This window comes from Poecile atricapillus, chromosome 3 (genome assembly GCF_030490865.1).
Source record: "Poecile atricapillus isolate bPoeAtr1 chromosome 3, bPoeAtr1.hap1, whole genome shotgun sequence".
NCBI classification, from domain to species: Eukaryota; Metazoa; Chordata; class Aves; order Passeriformes; family Paridae; genus Poecile; species Poecile atricapillus.
Window position 1 is genome coordinate 83,592,936 of NC_081251.1, and position 13,245 is coordinate 83,606,180.

At 44.2% G+C, this 13,245-nt stretch overlaps 1 long non-coding RNA gene across 1 annotated transcript; it reads left to right on the forward strand.

Moving 5' to 3' along the window:
• The first annotated feature begins 11,576 nt into the window (after positions 1 to 11,576).
• Positions 11,577 to 13,017, forward strand: LOC131577774 (uncharacterized). The gene is made up of 3 exons (XR_009277277.1): positions 11,577 to 11,651; positions 11,825 to 11,893; positions 12,525 to 13,017. It is a non-coding gene; the product is annotated as an uncharacterized LOC131577774 (long non-coding RNA).
• Positions 13,018 to 13,245: the final 228 nt, after the last annotated feature.

Sequence of the window (13,245 nt, forward strand, 5' to 3'; positions counted from 1 at the left end):
ACCACACTAAAACACCACCCCAATGCTGGGTAGCAGTCTTTGTCCCTAAGAGGTGTAAGTGTGTGTGACTATGTGGCTCTTTGGTTGGGCCTAAGTAGTTTTTGGCAGCTGATGCAAATACCCAGGAGGTTTAGCCTTCCACTTTGCCCATGGATGAGGAAACCTTCACGGAGAGCACATGGAGCATAACTCCTGTTTGCCACAAAGATGGCTTTCTGTACCATACTCTTCATGGGATTCTTATAATGGACCAAAGCTTTCAGAAACAGAACATTAGGTGGAGAAAAATCGGATCTAAGAGGACATTAAAACCTTGAGAGGTGCCCTTTATAAACAATGTCTTAGGCTATGCACTTTGGTGAGATGGTATCTACTGGGTATGGAAAAACTTCCTTCAAAGATAGGTCTTCCTGAGAGAAACACAGAATAAATGTTACCAGCACAAACATGAGGAAATATATACAAAGTTGGGACTGGAGGTGGTGTATGGGTAGGAGAAAGACAGAAGATATCAGATGAAGGGCTGGCCAGGCTTTTGGTTACATGTTCAGTTTAGTGGAAATGAGAAGGAAAAGCCTTCTACTTTTCCTCTTAGCATGCTATCCTCATGGCCTATATTTGTCATCTAGGACTTGAACAGCAGAGAAAAAAGTTTGCATTGCAGTAAAAATAAACCAGCTTTTTTGTTATTGACTATTTTTATCAAATGTTTAAAATGAAGCAGTGCAAAAAAATGAAAATCATACCCATTCTTTTGCCAATTTCAATACAGATAGAGATGGGCTGAACTATTTTTAACAAAAAAATAAATACCCCTCTTTGAGGTCTTCCTCTGAATTTCATACCAGGACCCTTTGTGTTCCCTGGTGTGAGTGTTTGATCCAAAAATACACAAAGATCTGCCAAACCACTAACTACAACTGAGACAAAGTTGAGTAAAAATGGAGCCAAAAAAAGTTGTGTGTGTGGTTTTTCTTGAGAGGTTAGATCACTTCTATGTTTTTGAAATATGTAAATATATAAATGTGTACCAGTATATTTTAAATGACTTATTGTTGTTTATCAGGGGAAACTGTGCAGGTAAATAGAAAAATATAGAAAAGACCTTTAAAACAGGCACAGGAGAGAGATTGGAGAATGGGTCAGGGAATTTAAACTTGGCTGTTCCATCTTCAAACTGAGAAAAATGATGGTTTTGTGATTCTTGATGAAATTATCATGTACAATGAAAGCAAACCGCATGCACAATATGCAAGCAAACCACAAATTTTTGAGAAATACTAAGAGGAGCTGACAGTTCTGGTGCTGATATAAACAGCAAGACTTGAGATGGGAAGGACTCGTAATTTGCATGAGTGCATCCAGCTGGCAAAAATCCAATTGCAGAATCAAGGCTTTCAAGCAGAAATGGGGCTGCAGGCTGGGAAAAGAGTCGGGCACCTGCAAGCTGGTACTCTTAATGCTGGAAGTAGGAAGGTATTGCTCAGCAGATCATTTTGTTCTGTCCCTAGCTGGAAAAAAAGGCTTATGATGGGGTACCACAGCCCTGTGAAATTATGACTGCTATGTACCACCAGTATATTTAACTGCTGAGAGGGATCCCTAAAGGACAATCACAAAACTTTCTTAGGGAGTGGGCTATGTGCAGAAACGGGGTGTTACCACAAGTGATAGCAATGCTTCCTTGTGAAAGATATAGCCATATAGATTTACACCACATAACCCCAGTATTCAGGACAAAATAAACTTGAAAATGCATACCTGTCTTTTCTTTGTGCAAACGTATTTGACTTTAAATTATCTGGAATGAAATAAGTGAAGCTAGTATTTCTTCCTTGTGGCACACCAGAATGTCCTGAAAGGAACCAGAAGAGGTGACTGTCTTCCATAAAACATGGGGATAGTACTTCCAGGGGATGGTATTTTTTTTCATTCATTTACCTAAAGGTGACCTTTTTACTTACATTGAGAGTTTTGTGTTATGTTTCATCTCAATGACCCAAATACTGCTCTGTGCCACAATTTGAACCTGACAGTCCAGGTACCATATCTTCCCAGACAGCTTTGATGGTGTCTTGTCCTCATTCAGCTGACAAAGAGTGAGAGGAAGGATCTTTCACACAAAAGTAACATGAAGGATGCTTTACTATTTATAGAGAGGAGAGCTTTTAAGCACAAAAAATTTGTGATAGGTACATAACTTGCATAATCTTTCACTGGAATTGGGGGGGCCTGTCTTTCATTTGCATTTTAAAACGTGTCCTGACTCAAACATATTCAGCTAAAGAATTTCAAACAGAGAGAGAAAAAAAAAAGACAGGGAGGAAGGTTTTTTTTCTGGTACAGTAGGAATGCCAGCTTTATCTGGATGAAACAAGCCAGAGATTAAATTTAGTTCCTCAAAAGGATGGTGAATATCAAACATTACTGTAAGGTTTGGATAAGCCTTGTTTGTTTGGATTCTTATCCATTCCACAGGCAAGAATAATTTTCTCTCCACAAACAGAAATGTTTCCAAACCCAGTCCCTCTTTACCAAACTAAAGTGTTAGACCTAGAGGCAGCAAACATTCCCCAGACTCTGTTTCCCTCACACAACTTCCCTATCAGCCCCAAAATCTGAGCTCTCCCAAGCTTCCTGTTTTCCACTGTTGCATTCTTACTTTCATGCATACCCCATCACAACTGGTGTGGCTTCTGCTTGGGAAAATATTATTTTCCTATACTGCTGCTTAATTCCCAAAAAAACCACACAGACACCTGCACAAAGAGCTCCTCTGAGAACTCTAGCATGGTCAATAGATCCTATTAATACTTATCAAAGCCAGGCACCCAGTCTTCAAAGCCTAGAAATTGTTTCAAATTCCAGGAGAAAGTGATTTCAAAATACTTCACACCTCCCTTGCCCAACTGTAGGAAAAAAATGTAGCACAGGGGGAAGTAAAAAATGTTCCTTGACTGTCCCATACCCCTGCTTGCAAATAGCTTCATCCTGAAAGCAAATTTCACTGCTATATTGCCATTGTGTAGTGGGCAAGATTATTTTGACACCACCTTAAAAAAAATAAACCAAAATTCTTCAATGAAAACCAGCTTTTGATTTGAATGAAGAAATGTTTGAAGAAAATGTCTGCTTTGGTAAGTACTGTTTGGGGTTTCTTTTTCTTTCAAATTCCGCCTTTTCAGAACAAGCGACCTGATGGGACACTGGTGGGTGGCAGGTACATGGATGCAATAATAAAGAGTGGGTTTTGCCAAACTCTGGCACCATTGTCTAGGAATAAGTACTGTATGATTGGGCCCTTGGTAGCAGGTGATGGCAGGAATGGTAGATCCCTGGGGTTATTTTACAAGGGCCAGATCCCTCTGGCCTAGACAAACAACCTGGTGGACAAACACCCTCTAAGCTGGTCCCCCAAATCCTACATGGAAGATAAGATGCATTCTGGTGATGGCTCCTCCTGATCCAGCTCCTGTCAATGGATGATGAAAACCTGAGAGACATCCTGGAAATACCTAGGATAATGAAGGACATGGGAGTGCTACTAGATAAATCCCAATCAGTGGGTATGTGGGGTGCTCTCAGATAAGACCTGCTCAAAGATGACTCCAGGTTGTTGTTTCCAGCTCTGGCTGCTGAGGCTGCTGTGTCTGGGCTTAGGTGTTTGCCTCTCTCTCCTCTCTCCAGTCCCTGCTCTCCTGTCTGGCTCATCCTCCCTTTGTTTACTCACCTGTGAGATATATTGTCTCAAGGCCAGATTGCTCGCTTCCCTAAGCAGGCAGCCTGGGAAGCACAGCTGCCTGTGTTATGAGTTAGTACAGTTATGTGTCAATCCTTTTTTAGGATAGATACACATGAATGTAGGGCTTGTAATAAAAAGTGAACAACAAAACACAGGGGTGAGCAAAGACATGGCAGGCGTGCCCTGGTGAGCAAGGACTTGGAGGCAAAGAGCCCTGGGGAGAAGTAATGGATAGTCCTGTCCCTTTGTCCTCTCCCATGTGCCATCCTACTCCAGGTCACCACTACCCCCACCTCACCCTTCGGTAATGCTACTAGAGCAGGAGGACAAGAAGGTGAAGGAAACATCTCACCACCTGAGAAGACCCCAAGTGTGCATCCAGGAAGGACACAGAGGGGACTTCTGCTCTTCCTCCTGCTTCTGCCCTACCTCCTGACCCTCCCAGCCACTGAGGGGTTGCCTGAGTGCTGGCTGGAGTCTCATTTCTGGTTCAGTTCAAATAGCGCAGACAAGATGCTCACCTGCCCTTCTGCTCCTTTGTTCCCAGGGGAGTAACTAGATGGGCTCTTTGATCATCCATACTGCAGCTGAGTGTGGGCATACTCCAGCTGTTGTGGGTGGAGGTGTGCACAATTCAGTACTGAGAAACCGATGACCTTCATTCTGGCTAAAAGCAGGAGAGTGAAGTGAGGTCCTGGGAGACAGGGATAGAGGTAATAATGTGTTATTTAGGGCACAACTAAAGCTTTCAGACACCATTTCTATGCATTTAGTTCACACATTTTGGCCCATCACTGGAGTGAGGGCTTTCCAGAGTCAGCTTATGCCCTGTGCCAAATGATCTGTTCTCTGGTGAATGTTGTGTGGAAAGGTTTTGTCACATAGGTAATGATTTCAGAGAGGGCCTGTGGAGAACAGAAAATGACATTGTTCTGTCTTGACCCACCAGGGAGCCGCTCTGCTGCACAGGTACTGTATATAACATACAGGATGTTAATTCAATTTTCATGTACATTTTGGAGGAGCTGAATGTGGCCTTTGTCTAGTGCTTTGGCTCATAAGGGCTTTTTCATAAGAAATTCTATTTAAATGAAATAGAAAACTTTCTGATAGTTACCAAACACCAGGAGACAATGGCAAGCTATATCTATTCATCATAATCAGCCATTCATTTATCCTAAGAAGGAATTTATTGGTGATAATCCTGAGTGAGGGCTTGCTTGTTTGCATGACTGGATGATATGCAGCATTGATAGCACCTTGCTGAACCCTTTGGAGTGTCAAGCTGAAATTACAGGAGAGACGTAATAAAGCTTGGGAAGCACTAACAAAAAACCCCATTCTCAGCTGCATCATGAGCATCTTTCCATCCTGGCATAGGAGGATATGAAGAACAAGAACAGATGGACAAAACACAGACATGCCTCCAGCAAGAGGTACTGTAAAGACCAAAACATGTAAATTTAAAAAAGAACAAACAGGAACATGTTAGAAGGGATAATGGGAAGAAGTAAGCAGGTGGAAAGTGGTTGTGGTAGGAGTGGGGTGCAGGAGGGCAGCTTCACAGCAAATTAGGAACCTGAAAGCCCACTCAGTGCTGCTGAGCCCTGCACAGGTATGTGCATCATCTTCCCTTAAACACACCCTATGGTCTTCCCATGCACCATGTGCTGCTGCCTCACACCTTTAGCATCAGAAAGCAATCCCTAGTCCCTAACTTGGCTCTTCCTTTCCTCGGCTTAAGCTCATTAATTATTATACAGCCCCTGGAGATGTGATAATTAGCTCATTAAGGAATAATTTTGCCTGCATAGAAAGCAACAGTTGCAGCCATCATTGGAGAGAGGAGAGTGTCTGCGTGCAGCCATCTCAGTGCCAGATGGAGTCTAGGTTTCAGGTGAAATTCTGCCTAAAAGAATTGACTGAGAAAGGAGGGCTTTTTTTCTTAATGACGTTGGATATGTTCCAGGACCTGGCAGAAAAAAGTAATGTTAGATCCCAAAGGAATTAATGCATCAGTTAGCTCCAACTAAATCTTCTAGGGATGTGATAAGAAGGCACAGTAAATATTTTACCAGGGGCTAGGCCAAAATATCTGAACCATTCTGGGGCAAATTAGTGGCTGATTTGCTCCTATCAAGAGCACCTAGCAGAGCACAGCTCCGAGGACGAAACACAACCTTGTTTAACCCCAAGGAGGTGTCAGTGCTTCTGTGGCAAGTTTCCATCCTGCCTCCGGCAAGAAGTTGGGCACAGTCCAAGACTGCTTGTACTTTCCTTCACCAGCACCACAATGAATAGCATTCCCCTCTCCCACACTCACCAGGGCTTCCAGAAGAGCTTGCATTCTCCATTTGCATTTCAGGTGATTTCAAAAATGTGAGCACTTTGTCACCTCTTGATGGGAGCTGAGGCCTCTGAATCTGTATGTGGGGAGCCATCTGAGGAGCAAGGGGGCTGAAGATATGAAAACATCTTTGCCTGCTGCTTTCAAGCAACACTGGGGGACTGCTGTGCAGGAGATGAACTGTGGGAACTAGATGAGTGTATCATGTATAAAGGCCATGGGGTGAACAGGCAATTAATGAGAACCAGAACTATTATTTTTCTAATCTAAATGATTGCAACAGATTGGGTTCCAAACCAGTCTACACCAGGGGAAGCTGGACCTTGTTGGTCTCCCAGAATGCCTCCAAATGAGGTAGAAAACTGGTAGCTAAACTGTTTCAAATGATTTATTAAGGGATTGTCAAACCTTACTAGCAAAAAGCTGTCAGAGAAAAAAAAACGTGTAAAGGCGTTAGGCAAATGACTACTCCTACATTAGTCCTGGGGTTATAGGCATGTCTATGAGGTGTTTTGCAGCCAGACAGTGATACATTGTCTGAATTCTGAACTGATCAGACACTATAGGGTAGCACTGACCCTAAAGTAACCCAAGCTTGGGTTTTTCAAGGTGATAACTCCTTTAAAGCAGCTTCTGCTCAGCTCTGCACACAGAGAGATCTTGAACATGCTTGCTCAGTGCCTGGGCAGAGTGCAAAGTCATAGATGGATGTAGCCTGAGAGAAAAGCTTAATTAATAAATGCAGGCAAGGTCCTAGAAGGCTTTATGCTGAACCAGAACACAGGGAAAAGGACATACTCAAAAAATGTGAAAACCAAAAAAATATGTAATATAGAGAAGAGAAACACTCACAGTTATTTGTGGCAGTGAGTCCCAGGCATCAACCCTTGCTTAGCAGGCTGAATTTCTGTAATAAATTAATTAATTGTAATTAATGTGAATGGGTGAAAAATATAGTAGTGATGGCTAAATCAATAGAAGCAAAAAAGCTGTTGAAAGGTTTGCACAAATTTGCTTCAGCACCTGGGATTCCCTGCACTAGAGATGGAAAGGCAGATATCTCTGTCTATAGTCAGGGTTTCTGGATGGTCCTGTGGGGCAGGAAGGACACCAGTACCTGAGGAACTTGGTGAATATTTGGAGAAATATGGAGTTCAATACTGTGTACTGCTCTTTGCACTCAGTTTGTGTCCTGGCAGGACCAGGTTCCCCACGTTGCTGCACCCTGATAGGCAGCTGCCCAAAGTGATGGAAACTCTGCTGCTGTCTCTGCCTGGCATGGATGTTGACATACAGGCTTCAGGGAAATGGACACTTGGATGGGCTCCTTCTGGGCTGGCTCAGGAAAAATGGGGTGGGCAAGAGACAAAAAGAGCTACTGCAAACATTCTACCTGTATTAGGGCTTAAATTTAACTCTTGGGTCAATCAGAGCTGCCAGCATGGCCCCTTCTGCCAGCATAAAATGGCCTTTGAAGTGGGAAGGGAAATGAGCATGTAACACAAGCAAATAAAAATTGGTTGACCAAGAATTCAGGGAGGGCAGTATAACTGCACACAAGACTGAGTTTTGCCTTAACCGCCAATTTACCTTGTCTTGAGGGCACTGGAATATGTTAAGAGGCATCCAGTGGCCACAGACGTCTGCCGCTCACAGCCAGGGCCCAGCGAGTGGCGCCAGCACTTGCTCCTCCTTGAGCCCTTCCCAGCTGGCAGAGGTGGTGCCCTTCAGTTCTGCATCGCAGGCCTAAATGTGGCTCTGACAGCCACTGGGCTGGCCTCTCCCACTCCTTGCTGAACACCTTGTAGGTATGTCTGGTGAAGGGTCCCAGGACTCCTGAAGGAAATCCCACTGGAGTTCAGGAAGATGTGAGGAATCCAGCATCCAGCAAAAAGCAACCAGCAAGAAGCACTGGCCACTGAGGATGGCCCTTCCAAAGCATGGCAGGAAAGCTGGAGATGAGTAATATATTTAACTCACATACCTGGAAGGGATGTTTTATGGTGGCTTCACTGCAGGCTAAGCAGTCATGAAACCATAAGGGAAGAAATGCTCTCTTTTAGCAGTGGCAAGTCCCAGACAGAGGATTATGGACACTTCCGCCATTCTTAGCTGTCTGGAAACATACTTCACTCTTTACCAATGTTAAACAGAGATGCATTTAGAGGGCAAAATTACAGAACTGAGCCTCAGCTTTTGGTTGTAGGGTCTCTGATATTGTTTCCATTTTTTTTTTTCATTTCCTTTTTTTGGATCATTTTCCCTCATGCTGTTCTCCACCAGAGCTGCCCTGAGGAGCAAACTGACCTGTGTGAAACTTCTTCAGCCATGCTGCACATCCAGCTTGATGCAGCATTGTTAAACAAAAGAGGGGACCCAAGGGAGCCATGAACCCCACAGCAGGGCTGGTAGTGTTCTCCAAACCCAGCTTCTGCAGAAAGCTCAGTGCCCATGATGTTCTGACTACAGGGACATCTCTGCAGTCCTGGGAGCTAATTTTAAGTGCTTTGTCGATGGCTACCGAGCTGACTGCAAAGAAAGACTCAGATGTGTTCAGTTAATTTGTCAGAGGTCTGGCATTTTCAACCCATTTTCAACTGATTCAGGCTGGAGCCTCTTAAAGACACAGCTGTCCCCAAAAACAGTGAGGAAAATGTTGCTAAGCCTGCATGGCCAAATCAGAGAAGCTACAGGTCATTGCAGCCCCCAGCTACAGATGGTTAGCTTTTTAACACAAGCTATCTTATCTCACGCTTTAGACTTCGGAGAGGCTGGGTTCAACTCTTGGCGCCTCAGCCAGGAAGTTGGCTGCCTTGGATGCTCTCCAGTGCTTATTTACAGCATACATTTGCAGTGTGGCCATTGATTTATACTCCAGGCAGCCTCCACCCTAAAGATTTAGAAGCAGAGTCTCTTCGAAACAAAACTAAGGTCCACTTTACTTTGCCCTCAGCTAAGCGTCATTCTATCTGGATGCTCAAACAGAGGTAGTGGTGGAGGAAAATTTTGGCAAAGGCTCCCAGCAGGATTAAACACCCAAGTAGGAGCAGAAATTTCCAGTCTCTTACGTCAGTGTTTTGGTTCTTCACAAGCACTGAGGCTCTCCAGGCTTTTAAGGAAGTCTAATGGTGCTCCTGGACAGATTTAGGTTCCTAACTTTAGACCCTTTTTTGAGAAATTTGGCCTTTATGATTTGGGCCCAAAGTATTTCTTCATGACACACTGTCATCCTTTCTATTCTGGCACACTACCACCTATTCAAACACACCAGCCATGCTAAAACAGCCAAATCAAAGAGATTGTATTTTCTTCCTCCTTTTTTCATGTGGACAACTTCTGTCCTGAGTCACCCTGTCTCCTCCTAAAATGAGGCTCACACACCTAATGGAAAAAAATGTCCTGTTTGTTGCATGAAGGGGGAAGTCAGGGCCAAGGCTGGGTGAGTTTTGGCTAGCTGATCTCTGCCCCACAGCTGCAGCTGAGCATCCCACTCTGCTGAGCTCTTCTTCCAGCACCCCAGCCTTATGGCTCCACTCCACTGGCCAAAGCCTGGCTAGAGGCAGCCTCACACCTGCTTTTCTTCAGAAGATCTCCCTTTTCTTGGACATATGAATCATTCTGAGACATTTTCAAGGATCTGCCTGGTGCTCGGGATCAAAGGCTCGGCACCTTCCTTGAATGTGAACTTGTGCCAGCATTTTCATAAAAAAAATAATTGTGTGCCTTGTTCAACAGACCTGGCTAATGGCAGGTTCTGAGAAGCATCTAAGTACCTGGTAGTGGAGATGTAATAAAACCTGCTATACTTAGGCCCTTGAAGGCACTTCCAATTATAAAAATCTATTTTTGTACCTTTATAACCATCCTTTTTTAAAACTGTTTTTAACAAAGAGCCTCAACCTTTGAGCTATATATTTTTCTTACATTAAAAAGCCCACATATTGTTTTGCTTACTTTGAGCTGGGCATTTGGAAAAAAAACAAATAGGTTTGCTGGTGGGAGAGCTATTTTTCATGTTTGTGCAAATAATGAATGGTGTGATTGATAAAAATGAAAGTCTACAAAGGATGCAAAAATTCCCTTTCCAAAAGAGAGTTCTAAGCATGTTTTTTGAAGTGTTTCTGAGAGGAGGCTGCAGGGCTTGTTGTCTTGCTCACAGACAGGAAGGGCACTCTAAGGCAGAGAAAAACTCTCAGGAGAATCACTGAAGACTTCCTACACCTTTCCTGGCTCCATGTTCACTTCAAGGCAATGCAAAAAACAATTGTGGGGAACAATTTCCTCCTTACTTGATAGTTTGGGAATATGACGTATGAAAAACCAGAAAGAAAGAAAGAAAGAACAATCCCTTTTGACTTCAATAGGAGAATGGATACAAAAACTCTGAAGCATTTTATCTGCCTCCTAAATAAAAAAAGATAGAAGAATTTCACTATCTTTCTTTTCAGCCTAACAAGTGAAATTGGAAAATATGAACTCAAAGACCAGCTTTGCACTGAGAGTCACTGAGCCAATTCTGTAACAAGAGTGCAATTCAGGCATAAATGTCAAACGTAAATTTATATTTCTTTTAAATTGGTCACGTCCTCTCCTACATTATAATTAAGTGGGAAGGATGCTGTACTTGGGATGAACATGAAAGAGTAAGAAGTGCAGCCTGATGCACAGGCTGGGATGCAGTTCATGGGGTCCAGTGCCTCACCCCCTGCCTCACCCTTTCTCACAGGGCACTGAAAAACAGCGGTTCTGGGGAGCCTCAGCTGCTCAAGGGGCTGTGAGCCCAGGCAGTGCACAGAGCCATATGCACCAAAGCAGCTTTTTACATGGCTTGATGTGCAGCTATGGCCGGGTACCCCTGGGCAGGCTGTGTCGGGAGGGTGGCTGAGTCAGCGGGGCAGTGAGGATGGCTCTGGGCAATTAGAAGAGCAAAGAAGGGTGCTGTGTTTCCTCCCTGCTTGGTGCAGCACAGCGCTGTGAGTGGCCTGTGAGCTCGGGGCCATGGACAGAGCAGACTGCTTGCTTTCCCATCATGTCCATGCTCATGTGCCCTGCCCCATGGGCTTCTGGAGTCTGTATGGACAGAGTCAGCTCCAGACTGTCTCTGCCAGTACACGCACATTTGAACCACTTATGTGTCTTGGTGTAGAAACAAGCAGTTGACATAAGGGACAAGGGTCATGGCTTGGTGACCAGCCTTGGCAAGGTGCTGTTGCTCATACAGATGGAAGGCTGTGCTGAAACACAATGCTCATGTGGCCAAAAGAATAGAGAACAGTGTACCTTGGTGTGTGGAGGGTTTTTAGAGGTGGCACCAGAAGTGGTTGATTTAACCAAGAGGTGATGATTGATTCAGCACAGATGGGTGGAGATGCCTCTGGAAGAGTTTTATCCCATCACCTGTCATTCCTTGGCTGCTGACCTTTCAACAGCACACTTAGGAGTCAAGGATAGATTAGTACAGGTGGCTCTATCCAGTTTTTTGTGGTATGGGGCTGTTTGTAGGTTCCCCAGAGACACCCAAACCAGGAGAGACATCAAACAAAAGCAAGACCAATGCCAAAGGTAATATCCATATGTGCTTTTAGATGCTTTGTATCAGCCGTGGGTAGGGAAGAGCAGCATCAGTACACAGACTTTGAGGTGGCTTGATTCCATGTGTGGATAAGGTGGATGTGGGTTCCTGGTTTATTGCTATTTCTCCAAGTGCTCCTTTGTCCTGTGAAACCTCTCCCCAGGCCAACTGTGAGGCTGTGTGCAAGGTGTCCTGCTGAAACCCATGTCAGATCCAGCAATCCTGCAAAAGGGTAAGTGACTTGCTCTGGCACTGCAGACTTTGCGTACCTCTTGGGAATTGGGAACTTTTGTGGTGTTGTGGTAGGTTTTGGACATAATTGAGGGAGGAGACATAGGGAGAACAACAGCTTTTACTGGATGAGATGTTATGGGTGGAGAAAAATAAGTGAACTTTTGTCCATATATGTCCTCCTGAGGGGTGCCCGAATGCTTCCCTGTTTTTTCTGCCCATATCTGTAGGTCCAGTGAAAGGTGGTACTGGCCCCTCCGAAACTTGCTGTGGGAGCTGAAAGGCAGCTTGAAAAACCAAACCAAAGCAACAATGTGTAATTGTCTGTAATCAGAGACAGTGTTCTCTTAGCTCAGTTTTTCAGTCAAGCAGGATAAACTCTGACACGTTGCCCACAGCTGAAATCAACTTTTGGCAACAGAATGTGGCAAAGCAAAGAGCACCTTATAGTGTCTATGACTGGTACTGCTAAAGCTGCCCCTGCTCTGGTCTTCTCCTCAGCTCTGCTCGACCGAGGACAGGGCAGCACACTATAAAGTGCTGCTTCCAACAGCATGCAGTGGAGAGTGTCTCCAGGAAAAAGCTCTGGGCTTATATTTCACCAACAGTGATGTATCTCCTGCTGTTCCTAGGCAGACTAGGGGGCATCTCGGCCAGAGGAAGAGAGGAGGAAGGAGACCAGAAACGAGAGACACAGGAGGAATCCAGACAGAGAGAGACCGGCTCAGCTGAGCTAAGATCTTCTTCACTTGGTGGATGCCTGACCTGCCAGGGGATGGTCAGCATGCACTGAATGAGGAGGACGGCTACAAGCACTCCCACTGTCTGGCCCAGCAGAAGGGAGGTGACCTTGACAGACTGCTCCAAATGTCAGGGTAGCTGGTGGCAGGACAGCAATTGGAACTATGTCAAGGAGCATGGATCACTCCAGACAGAGAAGGAAGCATGAGCCATAGCAACTGAACTTGTTTATAACTTGTATTTCTTGGTATGTGAGTGACAGGAAGGCAGGAGGTGTCTGAGGCAAGGAGCTCCTGCCTACGCACAAGAGTGCTGGTTTAGCAAATTTGCCTCCTTGTTGCCTAAAATACTCCACATGTATGTGCTTTACTATCATCTCTAGTCATTATAAATACACTCATAGGTATATAGATGTATACATATATAGATTATATAGATGATACATACAGATATATGATATAGATATATATATAGATATATAGATATATAGATATATAGATATATAGATGTATAGATATATAGATGTATAGATATATAGATGTATAGATGTATAGATATATAGATAAGCCAGTCAAGTTCCACTGTACTATGGGCTGCGTCTAGTCACATTTC